We start from the raw sequence: 12,370 nt of genomic DNA on the forward strand, positions 1-12,370 counted from the left end.
TGTAATTTGATTGACCTCCGTGTTTCACGATTGAACATCTTACTTGCGACTAGAGTGCATGGCATTACACCGTCCGCAGAATTAATTTACGGTGCGCGTAGCCACGTGTGTCGGAGAGTAATTACTGCGTGGTCGTAATCAGCTACTCTTTAAGTGTAAACGACACGTGCGGTTGTTTTACTGTGCGGGCAATTACGTCGTACAGTAGTAATTATTATAGAATGTAATATTGTAGAAAAAGAACGTATTGCTACGTAATAGCAAAAGATGTACTAAGAAATTAACAGGACTTTAATCACGACAGTCTATCGATACCACTTTATCGTATCAAATATCGGCAATGATATAATCTTTTTTTAAGTAGCGATATAAGGAAAGATAAATCAGGTGAAGCACAGACTTGAAAAACCGATATGTCGTTTAATAGAAATTTCTTCTATGTGACTTTGTCAAGAAAATGAATTTTTTAATATTATTTAATTTAATTTTATTTATTGAAAAACAAAAATAACTTTAATTATTTATTAAATTAATTTTTTTCCTCTATTAATTATAAATTTGAAAATTATTAGTCTAGAGATTTACGATTGTGAAACGCAATGTTCATTAATTAATTAATTAACGCGTAATTATCAACACGCACGGAATAATAATCCAGATATTATTCAAATATGCGTTACGGTGTGAAAGCGAATGTGATCTGTACATGGAAAGAACTTTTTCTTACAGTTTACCCTGGAAATATGATCGTGAGACGACATTATATTTTGAAAAATTGTATGTAATTCTCTCTTATTCACTAATAGAATTACAATAAAATGTAAAGTTAGTTTGATTAATTTTACTAAAATGCAAGATAAAAATCTTTAAAATATTGTCACAATTATCACATTTTAAGATAAATTCTAACAATAAGAGAAAATTTTATAAACATTTCAATGTGATTAATACGTGTTATTACAAACAAACGAAAGTCGTAAGTGTGACTTTAGTGGTCTCTTCAGTAAACTGACCATATTATAGTGAGGATATAATCGATTATATATATTAGTTTATTTAGTATATGACTAAGGCTTAAAGCTTGAGATTTTTACGGTTAGGTTTACGCTTTGTAATCTCATTGCATATTTTGCTATCAAAGGGCTTTATTTTGACACAATAAGACAATTTAAATATACCGAAAGAAAACAATATGCATAGATTTTGAACGTTTTAACTGAGAAGAATTGATTTTACAATTACAAAATAGTAACGTAAAAAAGCAGTTTAGAAAAAGTCAATCAGCAGGATTAAAATTATCAAACGATTATTATTAACTATTTCTTTTTTGAATTAATATTGTATTTTTTATATAAAAAGATTTTGAAATTTTGAAATTTTTCAATAATTATTGTTTATTTTCATACTAATTAATTTTCTTTTTAATGAATAAGAAACGTTAGTAGTATTACTTGTAGTGTTAATTTGAAAATTTTTTTCGACAAAAAAGTCGATATCGAATGAACATCCGCATCTCTATACACGACGTTATTGCGCTGACGATCAGTATAAGGCCACGGCCCGAATACCATCAACAGGGACCGATTTATATTCAGACCCAGGTCCCAGGTTCAAAACCAGTCGAGTGGGCCCCAGTCAGACGAGTAAACTTACAAAAAAAATCGAATTTTCCGGCGCGATGCGGCACGCAAGGTTGTGATCTTGACTTTATAATACGAACCTCCGATATACACGTATATATCGTGGAGGTCGAGACGGGAATAAAGTAATGTTGTACTTGACGTGGATAAGATCTAGGTGCTAACAGCTTAATCACGTGCGATAAATCACGGAATAGATATATTCAAGACCTCCTGATTTTCTCAAATATCTTGCCTAAGTGAAACGATATATTTCACTCGTATGCGTTCAATGACAATTTTCTGTTCATTTTTTTTAGAAAGTAATGAGAAAAATTTTAGGATTTTTTAACTCTCCAGAATTGATGCTAAAATCTGTAACATACAATTAGGACGTTTTCACAACATATAGGCCGATACTCATAGTCGATTCTTATACTTAAGATTGTCTTAAGTACAGTCTTAAGATATACGAATCAATCAAAGAACCACCTTAGTATATCAAGCCATTACATAAAATAGTCTTAAAATAAAAACGAATTATAAATACCGACTATGATTATCTAAAAGTTATGAAGGTTGCCAAGAAATTCATGAATGAATTTCATTGATGAAGCTCTTGATAACCTTTAATCTCTAAATAACTAATAATTGAATACTAAAATGACTGTTACTAACTGGATCTGAAAGACTCGTTTAAAATGACATAACTCATATATATAAAAAAAGATTAATATTAAGTACATTTTAATAAGAACAATTTTACAGATAACATAATGAAAATTATAACGTAAAGAAAAATGAATTGTTTGACATTTTTAAGAAAGAGGTTTACTGCAACTGAATGAGTCCAATAGATCCACCGTCAGTATACCGGAGGATTAATAAATTCACTCCCGCAGCGCGATCTCAATTAATCTCAATTTCAATCCTCAGATCTTACCGCAACTTTTACTCATCTATCTTAAATTTTATTCATCTATCCACGCGGTACGTGTATCAAAAATAAAACGAGATCGTGCCACGTGTACAAGTTCATTCTTCCACGTGCGCGGTCGAAAACGCGGTAGCGTGAAATGCAAGGCCTTTGGCGTTGCCTCGTATTCAGAAAATATGCTTCGCGTACTGTGAAAATGCACACGCAACCGTTATGCCACATCCACCATGTATAACCATGCGGACTGGTCGATCAGTAATCATAAGCTTCGCGTATTCACTACACGTGCTTAACCACGGAGATTAACCCGTTCGCTTACTTCAGCAAACCGGCGCTCGTCCCGCGATCCACCTGTCCGTCATCAACGCTTTTTCGAATGGCAATACGGAGAAAAAAAACCCCGAGGCGCTGGTGACGCCGGGAAAGAAGTCCGGTGCAGGCGACGTTGAAAGAAAGAGGTTTTGACGCTCGATTAAGCTTGACATCATCGAGGAAGGGAAGAAATGCATTCATCTGCGGCCACTTGTTGCTGACATAAAAAGAATTGCGCTGTAGGAACGGTCGTTCAGCACTCAGTGAGAGTACAAATAAAACCTTTCAAATGATACTTCTGTATCTCGACGCAGAACAATAAACGATCTTATAAATTAATCCTTAACACACTCGGTCATTTATGTTCTGCATGTTTCTTCTGCTTCTTTTCTTTCAAACACTAGGAGCACTTGGCTACATGATGGTCTCTACTTTTTCCTTTTTTTAATGCACAGCTTTATAAATATTTTCTAAAGACGTTAAAGAATAAAGGAATCACTTAATAATTTATATATATTTTTTATTCCCTATAGTACACCATATATATATTTTTATATATTTCTAAAAGTGATGAAAATATTAATCCGGGACACGAACGATCCATCACGTGTAGTAATAAAAGTATTGGAATATCATCGTGCTTATTAAGGAGCTTGTGATATTAGATCAAATGCATATTTGACAAATGAGATTTTAAAATTAGAAAAGAAAAATCCATCGTTGGTAAAAATGTAAATTTCGCGAGGTGTTAATTCAAGTATTAACCCAGTCGACACCAACTAAAAGAGTAACATAAAATCTACATTAAAATGTTCCACTCAACAATGTAACTTACATAATATCACGTGTTACATTTTATTTATATTCTTGATGCCTCTCATCTACCACCAATGTAGATTAATTTCAATGTCAACTTATTGCTTTTCATCTTTTCCCATTCGCAGAACTGGAAAAGACGAAGAGTGTTAGTTGAATTAAAATTATACGTTGATAGAAACGGATGGGTGAAATTATATATAATACACAACGTATAGATGCAGTTATTTTTAATTCGCGTCGGCTGGGAAGCGGTAGCCGCGAACTCAAGCTAAACGTAAACTATACACGCCAGCATCATATCTCACCTTTTATTCAGCCGCAGGCGCGATACTTCGCGGATGAATCCGCCGGCGGGACGATATGTAGGGTAATCTTGACACACACTGATTAACAGAGCTGATTAAAATGAGCCGCGGTGCGGCGCGATCGCGCGCTCTGCCGCCCGGCGCGGTGTGCTTCCCCGTGCAAGCGTGTTTTGATCGCGACGTGTAATAACTTAATTTACACGGGGCATACCTCCCCCTTCGTCTCGCCCGGTTTCGGGCGTGAAGAAAGAAAAAAAAAAAAGAAGAAGAGGAAGAGGACGCGGTGCCACACGCGCGTACACGCGCGCGAGCACGGATACCTTATCCGGCGCGCATTGTCGGCCGTGAAAAATGGAACGACGGCAAGTAGGAGGCGAGCTGGGACGATCCAGTTCTCCACGCGTCGTTAACGAACACACGTTTCCTATCGCGCTATCCGGAGAACGGACGGGCGGTCGGCCGAGCGGATATCGGCGCACACGCTCCTCCTGACCGCGGCTCGTGCTCTATCATCGCAGATCGTCCGTTCGAGCCTTATTCGCGACGCTCCATCTCGGCGGCACTCTTGACGGTATCCTCGTCCTTGCAGTAGGGTGTTGTTCGAGGAGAGCCCTGAATATCGCGGAATTCCGTTTGTGGCTAATTGCAACGCGTGAATTGAGCGTTACCACGCGATTTTTAGAATTTCATTTACAATTTTCGCAGCAAGAGAGAGTTCAATCGTACGCGAGTGAGTTTGAATATCTTTCACCCTCGGGGACACCATGTGCCGTCTCCTATTGTTAAAGATTCTATCCGTGTCCCGTGTCTCTATATTAATTGCAACGGAATTTCTTTCGATAAAATCTGATCGGTAGAACTCCCTCTTGGAAGTTTAAAGTAAAAGCAGTGTTTTTCCGGATGCTGTTGATTTAAAGACGGTTCCTCATCGATCACGGTCGTTTCCGCTCGCGAGCACTATATATATGTGTCAAATGATTGTGGCGCGCGCTAATTCGATCCCGTGCTCTCGTTCGCTCGCCAAGAGTCAGCCGAGAATGACCAGCGGCTCGCGCTCGCCAACTTTCAGACTGATCGCACGCGCAGCCCTCGATCACCGTCGGTCTCTGGCACGAGACCAACTCTCCCTCCTCGAGTTACGCGCTGCGGATTCACCCTCCTTGTCGGCTTCCCGCGAGCCGGCCGCTGATTGTTGATTATTTCGTCGCGGTGGGGCCGCACGTCGGCATTCAAGAATACGTCCCATTCAATGTTCGGCCGAAGGGGAACGAGAGTCTCTGTCCCTGCGGATATTAACACTTTGACTGCCCTATAGATTTTTGATTCCCTGCCACACACGGTCCTCTGTTTCTTGTAATTAAACCTGTGTACATTTTTAGAACTTAGAGTTAGATGCGGATATGTTTGTGTTTGATATATTTGGCGAAAACACGAGAGTTTCAGTGCAGTCTCATGCAGAAATAAAAACAGATCTACTATAATATTTTTACACTTTGACTTTTATAAAATAAATATAAATTGATATAAAAAATTTATAATTTTATCACAATTAGAGGATCGTGTTCGATCAAGACGAGTCTTGGTACCTTCTCGCTTACGTTATGGTTTTTACTGTGACTGGTCAATTCGCTTTTAAATTTTTTGTGTACCCAAAGAGGCGTCTACAATTTTTTTTTAGATTTTAAAGACCTAAGGACGAATGGCCGTGACTCATAGGTTGATCGAAGCACGTGTATTGATCTACGACTAGGATGTATATTTTATGACTTATTTATGTTTATCTTGTGCAGTTCCTGAAATCTTACTCACATTTCTTTTGCATCAATTATTTTGCGTTTTGTTTCATTGTGCTAAATATATTTACTGATTGTTTTTATTTAATTTAATTAATTTTTATTTAATTGTTAAAATTTCATGTTTTTTAAAATATTTATAAAATGTATATATATTCAAATTGATACAAGTGGCGTTTTGAAATTACATACGTAGATGTGTATCCAATTAGATACACGTGGCAGTCAAGTGTTGAAGAAATATAATTAAAGAAATATAATAAGAAATAGCCCGATCGAAATTGAAACATCTATATTTAATTATGTTTATGTTGTCATTTTAACTTATATTTACAAATATTGAATCTATTATTGTCTTTGGCTTGTATAGCCCTTCTCAACATATTTTTATTTTAATTTGAGCCATTCTCTATACGATATATTTAAAAATCTTACGATTTCTAATCGCAGTGATAAGGATTTTAAAATAAACGCACAATGTATCGTCTCGAGCGATGTGTCGCGGACAAACCGCTTCGAACAAGCTGTCGCTGTATCTAAATACGGAGTAATATTGGGAACAAGAGAACGAAGAGACACGCGGAAAAGGAAGACAAGCGTTATGCAAAATGAAAGAACCAGCCGGCTGGGGAATGAAAAAGGAGAAAATCGAGGGACATCTACGAAGATAGCGGTATATAGACGTCGTTGTAAAAAGGAGAAAAAAGGGGGTTAAAGAGGGAAAGGTAGTTACGGTTAGATCATAATAAAGATTACCGTTAACAATGACGAAAACGCTAACTTTTCGCACTAGGCTCATTTAATAAATATCAATTATAATTAATCACATATTTAGCTTGAGATGTTTTTGCTCAGACCTTCTTTTCACACCGAATTAAACGAGAAAAGATCAGGAATCGATTTCGACTTAGCTGTCTAATACTAAAAAGATCTTTTAAGAGAAACATGATTTTAACGATTACATTAAATACGTGATTAAGTATAAAGTAATATATATATGCATATCAGATGTTAAATAATAACAAGCATCTTATGGCACGTGTACATTTTATTTTTAGCAATGTGTACGTATAAATCAAACTTAAAATCGATGTACTTTCTTACAAATGATAGGTATTGCGCGCATGTATTTATTGTTATTGTCTGAAAGTATAGCGATATATACTTATCGGCGCAGAGAGTGAAACTGCTTGTAACAGGTTCATGTTGCCTAATGCTTATACATGTCTATCAAGATTCGTACATAATACGTATTCGTATACAGGTATAAATTAAACTTAACTTCGATGTATTCCTTTACAAATTGGATATGTATTGTAACTTTGCGCGCACGTGTAATTATTGTCTGAAAGTACAGTGATATTAATGCGCAGAATGAAATTTCTCGTTTGGCTCTATAACAATTCACGTATTAAAAACGTTATACGTTTAGAAAAATTTGTACGTTACACGTATTTCTACACCAGAGTAGTAAGCTTTAAGAGTACAAAATTGAGTGGAAAATAGTCGATCGATTTCTTACAGCTACTACTCTGTTGATATATCACCACATAATTCGTGTCTGTATACACGTATAAATCAAACTTAGAACTTGGAACGTACAAATGATATTTCTGTATACATACTGCAAATCCAAGTATGCAAGAAGAGAATACAATATACGTGTATGATTGCTTTTCCATGTAAAAATGACATTATGTTACACATTTAAATATTTAAATTTATTTTTGTATATCGTATATGTGTTTAAATTCATTTTTTAAAAATCCAATTATATATGTATATATATATGTATTGTAGTAATTCTTTACCTACATGAATTTGCAGTGCATCTTTAGTTATTATCCAAAAATAAAACTGTTTGACACATGGAAACAGTTGTAGAATAGGTTCACGTAGTTAATCATAATGCTCGAACGTGCCTATAAAGATATGTATAGCGATGCGTCTGTACGACAAAAAGACATTGGACGTACAAACCATCTTTTCTGTAGCCAGTTGACAATCCTGACTTTCGCATAGTATCGATAGAGACTACAAGTTCAGTTGCACAAGGTACCTCGTCTTGGCAAGTTTCGAAACATAAGATACATGTCGTTGTTCATCGCGCGAAGTGCCAAAATCCTTTCGCCATCCAAGACAGTAACAGAATAGGAATCAAAGTTATTCCTTGTGTGAAGAGTGCGCAACTCCGATTTATAAATCCAAATAGCATTTTAATAATATTACAAGCAACGTTGATGCAATAACGATGGGAAGATTATCTTGGGAACATGTAAGTCTTCTTCGCCGTGTAAATGTGATCAATTGTCTTGAAAAAAGCAAATCAGGCTTCCGAATCTGTTCTCTTCAATTAGTACGAATAGATTCCCCTTCGATTAGTCTTCGCTGTAGATCATAATCGCGCGTTATTTTCATCAAACACCTTATCATAAAATAAAGAAAAAAATACACATTCAATTCTCAATCATATCGTGACTCACATAGATTAAATCATAGATCAAACGCGAAAGATCTTACGTCCTGCTAGATAATGTTCCCGGAAACAAATTTATGCCAATTGATTATCCAAAATGTACGGACTGGTAAAAGCAAACTCCTTATCGAGATTACATCAACTTAAGTTTTGCAACAGCGCGATCGTGCATTTTTTATTCTCATGTATAAGTCATTTCCTATCAGCAGAACGTAGATATTCATTGGATTATTAATCTACGATTCATACAGAATTATAAAAATTCTTTAAATACTCATTAAAAGTAAAATTATTTTTCTATAGTGTTCTAAATTATGTTCTATAGTGTGTTGAAAATGAAAAGAACATGCGATTGTATATTTATAATATATCTATAGCAAAGATTATAATCTTCTTAAAAAGAAGATTCGGGTTTAATGAGATCGATTAGCTTACCTTAGATTTTAAGATAATCGATATCGTACTTATTTGATGAAAAAAAAATCCTGCGAAAATTCCTGAGATGATTTTCCGGAATCTTTGTAAATCAGAATTGCGTGAACTCTTTTTATATTCGAAAGGTACTCTCTAAAACTTTTAGAATAAACTTCATCTCCAAAGAGAAAAATTTCATTTTTAAATTGAAAATTGAGCTATTCTTTTTTTAAGCCTATCTGGCTAAATTTTTACTATTTAATGTGAGAATCTACTTCAAAGAATTTAAAGAGTATATACTCCTTTTCTAATTCTGTGTGTGGATAGCTCATATATTGAGTGTAAAAAAGTTACGCACGATCGTGCTGTTACTTGAATCGACATGAAAGGTAAGGTGTTCACTTCACTATCGCTTACAGCAAACAGGACATGAACTAAAAGACGTCCCTCGTGATTTGGGATGTCTCGAGTAAAGGCACAATTTTAGATCGATAAGTTTTGTACAATAAAGTAGAACGCTTGTCAAGTCGATCTTTTCTATAATATTTATAAATTTTACAAACGTTCAGTATATAAAGATGATTATGACTTCGTTTGGAAATATCACCCGAGTGCTCCCACGTATCATTTTATTTTTATTGTTTGCAATGAATGTTAAATAAGGATAAAATAATACATGGCACTACTCGGATTCCAAACGTGTTTCAATAACAATGAGCGCTTTAAAAAAATTGAGTTTAAGACACTTCACTCATTGCGTGATTGGCAGTGTAGTACTTTTAAGTCTCTACTTGTAATTTAACTGATAAAAATAACCGAAAAACTCTTGTAATATCATTCGTAGCGCTACACTTTTGCTAAGAAGAAACCTTCAACCTCATTGGAAAATTTGTTATAACTATAAAAATCTTCAGTAAGCTATGATAAGCAAACGAAATGAATATTGTACTATTATTCACAAACGATCTCAAGGGCCTTTCGGAAATAAATTTTCATAGGGACATACAAATGAATAACAATATCAAAATTATCAGTTTAATATCAAGTAGAGCTCAATAGAATTTTAATTCGTATTTTGAATTAAAACTGAATATCATAATGAATCAATTAATGTGCAATAATGCCATTTTGTAATTACTTACGATACACGATTCTGTTAAAGATATAAATAACTATAGCTTGTGCGTATCGCTCGAGTTATAGCACATACGCGAAATTTCCAAAAATGTTTCATCCACCCTCCTTTATATGTCTTAGCATATGTCGTCAGCGATTACAAAATAGCACTATTTTAAACGTGTAGGAGAATCGAGACAAAAATATTTTATTTATCACTATGATAACAAGATTGTATTGTATTAAAATAAACTTCAGTTGTAACATTTAACAACTTTGTCCATGAACACCTGTTTATCATTTGCTACATTATGATCTCTTCACGATCACAATGTAATTCTTGTAATGCAACGGAATAATTAATTTACATGGCAATTCGCGAATATACACATGTACACACATGTAACGAATCTCACGCGTATATATAATATATTCACAGTTTCTTTGAATTTGTCGCCTAATCTATTTCTCGTAACATTTACAGAAAAAAATTACGTTATGCTGCCTAAGAATCTATCGCGATTAACACAATTTCATTAGCACTATAACTTAATAGTTAGCCCTAACAAAATATAACAATAGTCTTTGGCTCGTACGCTATTCTCTTGTTTTCAAACAGGAGAATGCGTATTTTTTCAGACATATTACTTCTATATTTACACTATGTAAGAAGTTTATCTATTTGTTATTTCAATTTAATTACTTTATTTTGTCGATGAGCTTAAAATGATGAGACGAGAGTAAGTTTATTGATCACGAGAGTTTGATTTGTGCGAAAATGCATTATCCTGATAAATGTTTTATGCGCGTTTATTAAATACAAATGCGATTTGCGAGAGCAATAGAAAACTTTCTCAATGTTTAAAAGTTTCTAAAACAATGAAATTCAAGAACGACGTGAACAGAAATAGAATAATCAAGATAATATGAAAACTGTAAAATGAATATAGAATACCAAAATTATATATAAAATAATAGTACAATCGAGTCTCATAGACATTAAGTAAATGTCATATATTTGTTAGTGCTGCAAAATTCTCTTCCCAAAAAATTAGAAATTATTACGATCAATCAGATAAATTCTTAATTATTTGATAACTAATGTTATTTCGTAATATTATTATAAAAGAAGATGTTTTTCTAGATGTCAAAAAATAAGGTATTTGTAAGAATTTTTCTACAGAAAACTTTTAAATGTTTTAAATTTTTTTGTTTGTAAAAATATATATTTTATAAATATCTAAATTTTTGTGTCCATTTTGGATTCCTCCTTCTCTCTATTATGTGGGCTGAACCATATTTAGGCTTCCTTATTTAGGATACGTTCAGATTTCTACCTGAGTACCTCCCAGATGTGTTCCTTCGTTGTTTACCGCATTAAAACAAGAGTAACATATACTTGCAGGAATATCCTGCATATAATGCAGGTGGATGGGAACGATAGAGTGCAATCTTAGGAATGTTCGGATTCTCATCAGTGCTCCCAGGATGTCATCCTTGTTTAACGTACGGTAAACAAAAATGGAGTTAATTCCTGGGTGGTGCTTTGGTAGAAATTTGAATATAGTCTGGAATGCGTTCTGTTTTGGACTTACACTTATAGGCATTATTTGTCCTTGTTTAATATTTTCAGAGATAACAAAAATGAACTGATACTGTTATTATTTGAAAGCATGAATTCGAACTCCACTTTTGAAGCTGTAAAGTACTACTGTAAAATATTACATCGTACTCATTGTCAGACTACCGCCTCTTCAGACCGACCCGACCACTAACTTTAACTATCGACCAATAATGTATCAAACACAATAAACTAATTTAAGTGATTGATTGGCAGTCAGAGTTGACAGTCGGGTTGGCCTGAAGAGTCGGCAGTCTGATACGAACTTAAAAAATAAACAATATGAAAAAAAAACATCAGGGATATGACCTAAGACTCCTGTTTCTTCCATATTACTAGACATTCGTCTTTTTTACCAAGCCACAAAATCCTGGTATTCTGTAATTTCTCTGTTATGTCTATTTTTTCTAAATTTTTTATAATGCCTTTGTAAAAACGGGACACATCTTTACTAGACTGCCGACTTTTATGTAACAGAAATAAACCTGATTTCGAGCTATCCTTATTTAATTCACGTATACGCATACATGCGTTCTGTCTGCAAGTATACCATATGATACTGTCTGTGAATTGTTAGTGATATTGTGTCTATCTACGATATTGTTCGTATGATTTATACATGTGAAAATACATCAACTTGAAGGAACCGCACAGCAGATCTATTCTGTAACTCTTTAACGTAAATTTCGTTTGGAAAGCCAATTGGACGAGTCAAGATGGCAAAGCGGCTAGGCATGCTTGCTGAGCGAATGAATATAACTAACTTGTTATTTGTGGATCCAAAAAATCATGTTTAATTGCTCAGAAAGCAACCCTAGTCGCTTTAACTCGGATCCTTATACAAACAATAGAGCTTTGACACTAAACACTGATTGGTAAAAAACGGATATTGGGGTTTCTTCCTCTCACGACTTTTTACTAATCAGTAACCATTTTGCGTGAAGAATTACAGTATAGG

Source organism: Cyphomyrmex costatus, unplaced genomic scaffold (genome assembly GCF_001594065.2).
Source record: "Cyphomyrmex costatus isolate MS0001 unplaced genomic scaffold, Ccosl1.0 scaffold97, whole genome shotgun sequence".
Lineage (NCBI taxonomy): Eukaryota > Metazoa > Arthropoda > Insecta > Hymenoptera > Formicidae > Cyphomyrmex > Cyphomyrmex costatus.